Below are 12,585 nucleotides of genomic sequence, written 5' to 3'. Positions count from 1 at the left end.
AAAACACCGCTGGCAGTGATCACGTCCCCGGCAAGGTTCCAATCCTTCGTCACGACCAGTCCTTCGAGCATCCGAGTCGCCGATGAGCCCCACGTGATGGGCGCCAATTGATGAATACAGGCCTCAGCAAGGCCTGCGAGTGCGAAAAGGGTTCGCCCTTCTGTACGCAAAGTCCTCAGACTACATAAGAAATTGGCACGGAAACTGGAAATACAAAAAAATAGTTTAATAAACATTTAAAGGTGGTACTACAGCCCACACAACACTCTACAGTATTGTACAAGGTAGCACAAAGAACTCGGACATATGGTCCCCTTTTATACACAAAGAAGAGGCTCATAAGTGAGCGGTTTACAACTCAAGGGCACGATTTATAGCCATATATAGACATTTCGCAAACATGATCGATACATGGGTGGAGTTAACGGTTCACAAAGCCCACCGAATGCACATTCCAATCCCCTCTAAGCAGAAACAGATGTCACATGTACTGAGCATGCGCTAGGCAAGCTGGAACTATTTATAGCCTGTTGCTGGGCAAACTCCAGGGGTGACGGTCAGTGAAGTAGGACTTGCCTCGTGGCGAGCACATGTCAAAGTGTAGCATACAAGATGGACGCCAGAAAACAACATGGAGTCCGGCCGTATTTTAGAGTATGGGCGGGAAAACTGAAACAAGACAGAATAACATGTCTTCAGCGAATTGTTAACATTATCGTTGTTTTATTTACAATAACTCTACTAAGACCGAAATTATTTTCTTCGTACATACTCCGGATGATGAATGGCGGAAGTGGTGGCCCTAGGATCAACCGGCCCCTTCCAGTACTGTTACTGCTGTTATAAATCTTGGAGTTATGCAGGACTCAGATCTTTCTATGAAGATGCAGGTTCAGTCAATGGCTGGTATGTGCTTTAGGCTTTTAAAAATGCTGAGGAATTTCCTCCCACTGCTGCCACTGTCTCATAGAAAGACAGTGGTTCAAGCCTTATTAATGTCAAGGCTGGACTATGCTAATGTGCTTTACTTGGGTATTCCCAAGTATTTACTGAGCCATCTTCAGGTTGTTCAAAATTCAGCCGCTAGAGCAATCTCCATGGTTGGGCTGAGAACACACATGACTAGCCTTCTGAAATTACTACATTAGTTGCCAATAAAAAACAGAGTTGATTTCAAGTCTCTTGTGTTGGCCTTTAAGGCTCTTCATAACAGCGGGGCGCAGTATATTAGAAAAACAATGATGCCCTATATTCCAGCCAGGACCTTGAGGTCATCAGCCCAACATTTGCTGTTGATGCCAAAATTTTGTCTGGCCAGGAAAGGTGGCCGCTCCTTTCAGGTGGTAGTGAGTAGTCTATTGAACTCGCTGCGTCTATCCTTGAGACAAGAATCTGAGCTCCTGAGCTTTAGACGCCAACTTAAGACCTGGCTGTTCCATCAATAGTGAGAATTGTGTATGACTAAGAGTAAACTGGGTCCCTCTTTTTCAGGGTCTTCTTCTCTCCTTTTCTTTAGCACTGGAACACTACATGGAGTAGCCGTGCGCTTGTATAAATACCCCATAACATTAACATTAACATTAACATCTGAGAGTGTCAGAATGGATGTATGATTGTGTGTTGAAGTGTCTGTGTGGGTGTGTCAGTAGCTGGGTGAGTGACTGGGCCACAACCAAACCTCACCAGCCCCTTTATCCAACAAGAGTCCACAAAGTACCTACTCAACTGGAGTACTTTCTCCTGGTTAATTACTAAGTGCTACCTTGATGGGTTAATGTCCAGACCATATTCTACACTACATCTGCATAATGGACCACTGGGAAATGTCTCCAGTGACCTTGTGTTTATTATAGCAATGTGAGTGTTCCTTGTACGTCATTATTCAGAAATCTGTGATAACATGAATCATCCGATAGATGCTTCTTTGTTTGGTGGAGATGTCCTCATATTCCTCGGCTTCAAGAATGCATCACCAAAATCAGTGCGAAACTTGGTGAGGGTCTTTTGGAATTTTCTTTATTAAAGTGAGAAAAGGCAGTTAGACCGTTGCACACTACTAGGGAAAGGGGGTCTAGGTCAAACGGGCTGTCCTTGCAGATGATTTTGGGTGTTTGCATACTCAGGGTAATTGAAAGGGAGAACCATGGCTCTTAGGACAAAAAAGAAACCACTTGTCACAGTCACTATAAATCAGATTACGCTCCAAAAGATGAATCCCCCGGGGCTCGGCCTCTTGATGCTGAGTGCCCTGGAGACTACCTGGGGCACCCAGTGTGCATCACTGGGGACTGAGGTTGGGAACCTTATTGCCCCAGAGGTCCCTGCCGGTTCCCTGGCTCCAGCGGGAGCCTGCATTGCTCCTGTATGCAGGGAACAGCCAAACATGCAATCTTTTAATTGTTTTCCCTGCCTACTGTCAAGCTGGCAGGAAAACAGAAGCAAACTCTGCTCCCAGCAAGAGGGACAGTGGACTTGCTGTTTGGTTTGCTAGTGAGAGCTGTCAAAGCTCCTGCCAATCGAGAGCAAACAGCAGTGTCCCCGGGGTGGCCACCCTGGAACATAGGTAGCTTGCACTAGGGCTGACAGGGCCATTGATGGTTCCAGGAGGGGGTCTGTGCTTCCCCCTTCTTTAATATTAGAGGGCCTGCCAGGAGAGATAGTTGTCCCCTATGCTGAAAAATGGGCCGGTAGGGGGGCCACACAGCCCTGCTCTCTTTTAAATGTTGGCCATGCCCCTGGGAGTTGGTAGTCCCTGGGGCTATAAATGGCCTGGGAGGAGGGCTGTGCAGTTCCCATCCCCCTTTTCCACTGATCGACCTGGCCCCAGGGAGGTGTTGATCCCTGGGGCCCTGGAGGGTGGTCATTGTAGCCCCCCTCTTTTGAATTAAATGCTATTGGCCTTGCCCTCGGGAATTGGCAGGCTGCAAAGCCCCCTCCTCCATTGACTTGACCCCGGGGAGGTGGCAGTCCCTGATGCCAATATCGGCCATTGGGAGAGAGCCATGTGTGCCCACTCACCAAAATATATATTAAAATACGCTCCCAGGACCTGGCAAACAAAGGGGCTGAAATACAAACAAGTGTGGGACACTGCACTTGTTTTAAAAATAAAAATCTGTGCGAATTCATGAATCCTCTGTGATTTTCTCCTCAATGTTTTTTTAAAGAAGCTTTCTGGCCCTGGTGGGGTCCCTGAGGGACCCCCCACCAGGCCTATGGGGTCAGGATATTCCTACTGTGCCTCCTTCTCTTTTTTTAAATGCTTTTGTTCACTAAAAAAACCAAAGGTTACATGTACCTTATTATTAGTTTCACATAGGACTCACACAAAACCAAAGAAATTCATCAGTTATAGTTAGAGTTATCTAAAGTAACAATGGGTCAGATGTACTAAGGATCCTGTTTGCATTTCTTAAATAGCAATTCCGTAGGAATCTCCAAACCGGTCCTGGAGGGCGGGATCCATGCCAGATTTTTTGGATATCCCCATTGAGATACATGTAGTTATTTTAAAAATCTGGCATGGATCCGGCAGTCCAGGACCGGTTTGGGGACCCCTGATTTATATAATCATGATTCAAGACTAAGCACTATGAAAACATTTAGTGACCAAAATTACGATCAATAATCAAAATTCACATCTATGTATTACATCACATTCAATATCAACCTGTAAATAAAACTATTACACGCTACTCAATATTCAGAAGACATTCAATACATTCCCATAGAATTCCTGCTTTAGGGGGTGGTGGGCGGGAAAACTTTGGTTAACGGGCCTAGCATCGCCCATAGACGTTACTCTGCGGTGATATCTGGAGCAAGAGGTTGCTCGGCCCGCCAGCTCCCCCTTTTAAGGGTTAAGTCTCGGGATTCCTCGGGACAGGTGGAAAGTGATGTGGGACCCAGAAGTACTTAAAGTGCTTACAGGTCACCCAAGGGAAAGCGGGTGCCTATTGGCTGCCGCTCTGGGGTAGGGTCTGCGTCATTGCTGATGCGGACCCTCCCCCTGGCTGTGATCTCCGGGGATCAGGGCGACCGCCATAATGGCGGCCAGTCCCATGCTGTTCCGAGCCTTCTCCATATGGTCTGGTACTTACCTAGATCCCCTCTCACCCCTACCCTCTGCCCCTGGTTCTGGGATGACAGCCCTCCCCCCGCAGGCACACAGGATTGGGGAGACCACACCAGTTGATGTAAGATTTTGGAATAGGGGGGAGTGACCCCCCCCCCGGCCGTATTTATTAACAAATAAAACAAATATTCAAAACTTTCATTTTATACAAAATTACGCAGAAAGTACAGATCATTGTTATACAAATGTTGTAAGAGCTATCCTTAACACAATCTAATACAGAAGGCACTCCTACCATAAATCTAACAATCCATGATATTACTTTCTGCGTGTCTCTTCTAGAGCCTATGGCAAAGTCAACGTCTGGCAGCTTCTCCCCCCCTTTTTTGTCCCAGGGTCTACAGCTACTACTTCCGGAGTAAGTTTGTGCAGGGGGTACAGCTTATCGGACGGAGATGTGTCCCCCAGACCCCCCCTACGCCCTGGCCTTGACTCCTTTGGGGGGCTGCAGACTTGCTGCGCATGCGCGTGCAGGGGTGGCCCCAGGCCTACTGGGAAGGATACTCCCCCGGCCCCCGCACCCCGACAGCCTACTTACCAGCTGTCACTACCCCCGAAGTTACATGATGCTGACCGCTAAGACCGCAGACTCGCTATTTAAGAAATGTAAAAGAAGATATACAAAATATGTGATTCCCTAATAGCGATTCCTACAGATTGAGAATCGCTTTTATGGAATCGATTATAGGAAAAACTATTACATTCCCACCTATGGGTAAAATAGGAAATGGTTTTCCATTTCCTAAATTGCGATTTCCTATTAGGAAATTGCCATTTAAGAAATCCAAAGCCATGGGTGCCTATGGGCTCAAGACCCCACTTGAGGCACCCCGAATTTCCTAAGGCACATGTAAGTGCACATATGCCCTAGGGTAATATGTGCGCTTCATGTCACAATAAAAAAATGCATTTTTAATGCATTTCTTTATTTTCCACATGGTTACCATCAACTTGAAGTCTATGGTATTTGCATTTCCTAAATGCCCAATTTGCATTTGGGAAATGTTTTGTATGTGCTTTACACATACGGATGACCTATTTGCGATTCCTAAATCCTGGTCGCAATTTGCAATGTTTTAGGTGCAGAAATCAGAAATCACAAATTGCGACTGTTTTTGGTCCTTTGTACATATGAAAAGGTCATTTAGCATTTCTTAATGGGCCAAAATAGCGATTCGACCCATCAAGAAATGCTAAATGACTTCGTACATCTGGGCCTATAACTCATGCCCTAATGTAACTATACCTTGTGCCTTCACCATACACTGCTAATTCACCACATATTGCATCATTCCTTTTATGACATCATTGATAATATCACAGCAGCATTTGCTGTGAAATTATTAATGAGAAACTGTGTATGGTGGGGGTGCGAATTATAGTTAACTTAGGGCACAACATAGCCTATGTGACTCTCCACCACCTCGGCTGCCTCACTTTATACTTTCAGAAGTATCCCAATCAAACCTGGCTAGCTTGGTTTGAAGAATGGCTTGGTGAACGTGTACAGTACTGGGGGCATTGTAACCTGCAAACCTTTAAATGCTTTCCTTTTAAGTTACGGGATTGTAATACATGGCATTCTGCAATCCCTATATAAATGCACTTTGCATAGTGACTAGTGACCCACTCAGTCACTGGTATAAAGAAACAACATCAGAACTCAACTGTAATAAGTTATTTCAGTGGAGATCTGACATCACAATTCCTGCTGCCAGCAGCCGAGGTAAAAAGCAGAACAGGTCACAGAGCAGCCGCCTAAAGCAACAAAACGTTGCTTTTCTTTCTTCTGCTCTTTGTTTCTAGCTTAGTGACTGGCAGAAAGTGAATGACCACTTTTTGCATTCCTTAGATGATTATAGAAAAATTAGATTATTTCTTCAATTTTTTACACATTCTGAGTTACTACAACTTAAAAACAAACTATTATATTAAATTGGTTCTAATATCTTTTTGCAACAAATATCTAACAGGATTTTGATGTGTTTAATTTTGCATTAGAGGTTCTATTTTTATTCTTTGTGTTTGCAAACACGCTCTCTCTTTCTGAAGAAGCTAAGCATAAAGATTTTAAGTGGTTTGTGGGGAAGGTGATTCTGTGAGCAAGTACAAATATGGGATACATACCTCCTGCCATACATGATAAGGATATCCTTCAGCCTTGTTCCTCTGTATGGTTATGAACTCCTTAATGACTTGCAATATCCTTAAAATGCACAGCAGCTGGTACTTTATCCCTTTTAATATTATATTGGGATTCTCCAATCCCCGTATAAATGTAAGTCTCTAATTTCACCATACTTGATGACTAGTAATGCACTCAGTCACCAATTATAAAGAAAATATGTCAGAACACTACTGTAATAAGCTGATATTCAGACGGTTTGAACTGTGAGCTGGGAAAAACCACTCTCATGTAAGTTTTTGTTCGCTTCCACAAATCTAACTGGTTCTGAAGTGTAGAGAGCTGAATGTAACTCTCTAACGGCCTTTTCTATATCCCATTCTCTCATTTAGAGAGAATAATCTGGGGTTGGGCTTGCCATTTTTTCATTCCATGGCCAGATGTCTCCCTGTGCTGTTCTTCTGTTCCTTTTTAGAGAATTTTTGTAGAATCTTTTTGTGAGAGCATTCCTCTTTGTTTAATTGCAGCATGCATAATACCCCCCTGGCACCTAAATTCTTTCTCCAAATATTTTTGGACATCATTTTTTTGTGGGGGCTTTCTGATACTTAGAGTTGTTCCTTTGGATCAAGGAATACACTCTCTCTGATTTTGTTGAGTCTAGCTCCTCCACTGTGCAAGTTCTCCTGATTATGAACTTGAGTGCATACCATTCGTAAAGGAGTGGTCATTCCTCCATATTGTTAAGCTGCAAAAGCATTTTATTTTACTTTGGAAGCAGATCACCTCTCTGGTGACCTTATCTTCCCGAATTTGCATAATAAAATGCCAGTATGCAGTCTGACTCTTTCAGATGTGTTAACCCACAGGTGGCCTTTAACTGGAGTGTGGCCAGATAGTGACGCAACTCCATGCTCTTCCTGAGTTATGTCTTGTTTGAGTTCTAGGGCTAATAATAAATGATCTATTCTAACAGAAGACATATGTAAAGTGGAGTAGTGTGAGAAATCCACTTCCCCAGGGTGTGAAGTCTGTAAGTTCTACGAGACCCATCTCAGTTAGCCCCCTATGCAAGCCCTCCCTAAGAACTGACATTTTCCCCTCCCATGAATAGATCAGTCGAGCTTGCTGTCTAAAATTTGATTCAATTGTCTTCCCATTATAAGAGGACCTGTGCAGCCAGTAATATCTCCTCAATAGCTTGTCTTATGAATCATTGTTATTTCTATTTTGGGGCATATACTGATGCTGAAGACACCTCCTCCCCCCTCTCGTTTCTATTGATAAGGATCCATCATTAGGGGTGAGCGCAAAATCCGTTCCGCTCGCGGATTTTGCGAATTTTCGGTATATTCGCGATCCGCGAACTCCCGCGAATTTACCGAGAATTCGCAAATCCGCGAGCGGCGGATCCAGGGGCAAAAGTTGAAGCCTGGCCTGTTGTAACTATTTTACGATGGCGCCGGCAAGCTGCCAGCGCCATCCTAAAATAGTTACTAAGTTAGCTTCAACAGGAAGCTCTAATAGATAAAATAAAGATGTCTCCCAATCTGTAGAAAAAAAAGTGTTGCAGGTATGTCAGTAAGTACTCTGTTCTTGGTATGTACACTGATATGTGTGCCTCAAAGAAAGCACCTTTATTATATGATTAGTGCTGAAACCTACTGTTATGACTCTCCCTCCTCCCTCTTCCCACCCTCCCCAGAACCTAACTTGAACATCTGTTCAACCAACTTCCCTTTGAAGGGGTGAGTTAAATCTCTTGAGTCACCTCTAGCTAATGGCAGCCACACACAACCAGTCACATTATCTGTCTCCCATTGCTTCTCTTCCTTATCCAACTCCCCACTGGGCCATTGCAGCTGAAAGTGACTGGTTTATTTTTATATCTCCTTGATCCCTTCTCATTCTCTGATCTCTCCCTCGGTCTCAATGCATCCAGGCATCTAATTGTTGTCCATTGTCGAATTCGTTGCATGTTGGTGGACTATGATCACTTGAGTTTCCTCCTTCATGTTCTCTGAGCCTGGCTTTCCACATTATCGGTTCCTTGCCTTTTTCCAGTTAATTCATTACGATGTTGCAGCACCTGATCTTATCTGCTCTGTAGAGCATTCCTTATGGCAATTGTAAGCCTCATTGAGATCAGAAATCAGTTTAGATTCCTGCTTAGATATTGTTTGATATTGTTGCCAACATCACCTCAAGACAGTCCTGAAGGGACAACCACATGGCTATATTATCTGCTTTTGTTGCAGCATTCTGTAAAAGGGCAGAATATCTTTCACTTACGTTGTGTGACCATAGAGGAGTCCTGGAAAAGCTGCACTTGATGTCCCACATATCTTCGCATTTCTTTGCTGCTGTCTTACATTTTCTTTCACTTGGAACTTGTGTACTCTTGTTAGGATATCAGGGAGTCTATTATTTGATTAAACAAAGGGGGCTGTTCTATGTGTGTGGTCTAATTCAATCAGGCTGAGTCTTGATTGTCTAGGATCATACTTAATAGCCTTTGTACAAAGTCCTCTATGTCTCTGCCCTTGGGACAGTGGGACCCCCCTTAATTCTGTTGTTATTCCTTTGTGATCTGTATTCCAGATCCTCAATCTTTTTCTTGGGCTATATGTTGCTCATGCAAGTTGATTATTTCTGTCCTTAGGAATTCCAGCACTTCATTTACATTGTACCTTGCCTTGTCTAGCTTTACAATCTTCTCTCCCAAAATATGACCTTCTACTTCAGTCCATCATCTCTAAACTATGGTTCTGGAATAGGCTCCTGATAAGCATTATCTGCTGCTGTAATATTATAAAAATAAATGTTCTTCCCAAATTTTTATATTTGTTCCAGGCAATCCCACTAAGGGCTCTGAAGGTTCTAGGTGTGCTATATGTTAATTACAAATACTATACAGGTGGAGGCTGCAGGTTCCTTATTTTAAGTTGTATTTTTGGGCAGCGTTTGCTGGCCTTTTGTATACTCTACGTACTCAAGCAAAACTGGACTCATCTTATTTTGGTTTCCTTCTGGCTTGAGGTTCTGAAAGTAGTTTTTTTCTCCAGAATAACAGACCCTAAATATTACAAGCGGGTATGGTTTAAGTTTCTAAGAGATGCTGTAAATATCTGACAGGAAATCTGTGTCAAATACTCCCTAAAGCTAATACGTAGGAATCCACCACTATTGGGCAACCCAGCGTTTCCGTGGGTCTTTCACAGTCCCATCTGTAAAACTTGGTCTAGATTAGGCGTGATGACCGTGGGGCAGCTTTTTGATTTGAATGGCTTCTGCTCTATTGCTGGGTTTCAAGCTGCGTTTTACCTTTCACATCATAACCTCTTAAAATATTAGTTGAGGGTCATTATGTCAAACATTACTAAAACTAGTCAGAAATCTCTGATTAGTAAGATCTATGAAGGTTTTTGCGAGCATAGGCGTGATAATAAATGCAAAATGGAGCAAAGTACTTTTTTCATGTGAGGTGTTACTGTGAGATATACATAGGGCCTTGGAGATGGTGGAGGGTTCTGTGTATTCTGTAAAGTTGACATTGCTACAATTTAAGGCCATTTGTACGATACACTACATGCCAGAGAAATATATGGGTGGAATGCGAATCTTAATATGGATAAAGCTAGCTGTCCCAAGTGACATTCTCCATATGCTTTATGCAAGCCCTACTTGTACGAAGTTTTGGGAAGGAGTGACTCAACTGATTACATCATGCTAAGGATAGGAACTTCAGTTTACCCCAAGGAGATTATGTTAGGATATAGAATGGAATATGATACTGGGATAAGACGCCTCCTGTCTATACTAATTGTTTCTGCTGGACTTAGCATTACTAGATCTTGGGTGTCAGCAGGGTCCCCACAAATTAATAAATGGTGGGCATATATCTTGCAAACATACAGCTTGGAACAGGCCCTGGCTAGAGCATGGGGTGCTCGCTCGCTTATGAAATTTGAAAGAGCATGGGTGAGATTCAATTGGAACCTATAGATTATTTAGTAGCACAGGTAAGGAGACCTAACAGTGGAGCCTTCACAAGGACATCACCTAACTTAGAATAACCCCAGAAATAATTAGTACCCCTACTGAGTTTGCAGTAGTTTGTGTGCACACTGAATAGTACCCACTGTAACAATACTGGTTCCCTAGGGAACTAGATCAAAACACGACAGCACAGGTGCACCACAGCATTAAGCATACAGTGAGTCAATATATTGTATAATTCCAATAAGTCAGAGATAGAGGTTCCTTCATTTGATTTCTTTATTTCAATAGAAAGGTAGCACACCATACAGCTGACGTGATTCGTCCCAACAGGGGACTTCTTCAGGGCTGTTAGATACAAACATATAAACAAACATATATAAAACACATACAAAAATATATATATATAAAAACTGTACATAAATACACAAAAACATTAAAAGGCCCAACTAGACTGAACATCATGTTATTTTCCTGACTATCAAATTGCAAATTGATGTTATCATTGTCCAGTCAGGTCTGTGAGATGTAACACCGTATACAGACAGACAGAATGAACATTAGTAGGTATCAGAAATAATCAATTCACACTCTTTATCTTCGACATTGAGTTCAACAGAACCAATTATTTTAAACATAAACTTAGGGAATTTATGAAACACTCTGAGTGTATGAAAAAGAGGTCAAGAGGGAGATAGAGTGAGGAATAAAATGTGAAAATATTCCAAGAAAAGGGTATGAAACAGGATTGAAAAAGAAAAAAAAGATTTTTTAGAAATGTGAGAGACAGTGTATTGAAACAAAATGTAACCAACAGGGATTATAAGAGTATGGAGAAGACCCAGAATAAGGGAAGATTGGGAAACCGGGAAGTACACTTGGTAGGTCAAGAGAGATAGTATATCTCTCCCAGGGAGGAGAATGAAGGGGAACCATATCTAAACGCTAGCCACCATAGTTCACTAATTGTGTACGTATAAAATCTATGTCAATCTCAAAGGATTTCCAAAGGTGAAAAGCTGGAGATAGAGGCTCTAGGAGATCCAGTTTAGAGGTAATATGTATAGATACGTACGGCTGATAAAAGTAGGCTTCAAATGAAGATGAAGATACGGTGATCTGAAAATGCGACACCGTGTTGACCCGATAGACTTGTCTCATCAAATCTATATTTAAGATAATAGCAACATCTATATGCATCTGCATGGCACCTCTGCGGTGAAGTAGTTAATAATGTTTCAAAAAAATATGTATAATACCACTTACTATGGACAAATACTCCTAGGAACCTATAATGATATGAATCCCCTTTCATTTAAGAAGGATCTCGTGAGTAGAGGTCCAGAGTATCAATTTGTGAATGAAGGTCACTCTATAGATAACAAAAGAGAGGGATGACAAAATATGTGATATCCCCCTGAATTTAATCGATCCAACATGTTTGTAAAGTCCACCCTGATGTGGAACCCAATATGGTAAAGCATCCTAACAAGTGTCTAAGAGAAACAGCGAATTCCCATTTGCATATGGCACCAGGCAACAGATATCATACATTGGCTAACCCCTACAATGACCCTTAAAGCAACGAATATAGTACATAGGCGTCCCCAATAGTTTTGATTCAATCGGAAGGGTCATTGATCAGGTGGCCCATGGGGGAGTTGTCTGCTTACCTATTAGCCTATAATTCTGTTGTGTGATCCCACAAGGTAAGGTCGAGCATAAAGGGTCCTTAATGCAGGCTATAGTGCCTAGATCTAAAATGTCAAGGGAAAACGAAAGCACAATAAATATATGTCCAATGGTCTTAATGCATATGTCGAATGCCAAAAAGAAAGAGATGAGACAATCAAAGGTTTTGACAGCCTAAGCCAGTAAAATCCAGCGGTCATGAGCATAAAGATAACCAGCGGTATTAGCATTGGTCTCCCTTAAAAAGGAGCGCCCACATGTTTAGCCTGCTAAGGGAGGCGTATAGCCCGAGCTAGTACTACTATCCTCATATGAATTAACGTCCATTAAGAGTAACAGACGATTCAATTAAGTTAAAAACAGGAGCAATTAAACCACAGCCTATCGCAGTACAAGGCTATGCGGTCCCTTCGTGCGGTTTACCATGACGTGATAATGACGATCGGCAGCATCAGGAGCCATCCAGAAAACTGTGATGAGTCCTCCGGCAATCCGTATAGACGAGTCCTGTGATTGGATTTAAATAGTGCGCCGTAAATGGTAAATAGTTTCACCTGGGATCTACGTAATTGGGGGAGGTCCTTCTAGGTCAGGTGACCTTGTGAACGTAAGCGGCGGCCATCTTAGAGTGGAT

The 12,585-nt window shown here is 42.7% G+C and overlaps 1 protein-coding gene across 4 annotated transcripts in view; it reads left to right on the top strand.

Moving 5' to 3' along the window:
- LOC147698086 (acetylserotonin O-methyltransferase-like) overlaps positions 1 to 12,585 on the top strand; it is a 1,112,510-nt gene that overhangs the window by 195,565 nt on the left and 904,360 nt on the right. The gene's annotated exons all lie outside the window — the stretch shown is intronic.

This window comes from Lissotriton vulgaris, chromosome 8 (assembly GCF_964263255.1).
Source record: "Lissotriton vulgaris chromosome 8, aLisVul1.2, whole genome shotgun sequence".
NCBI lineage: Eukaryota > Metazoa > Chordata > Amphibia > Caudata > Salamandridae > Lissotriton > Lissotriton vulgaris.
Note: the sequence above shows the minus strand (reverse complement) of the source record. Positions and strands in the feature narration are given on the sequence as shown.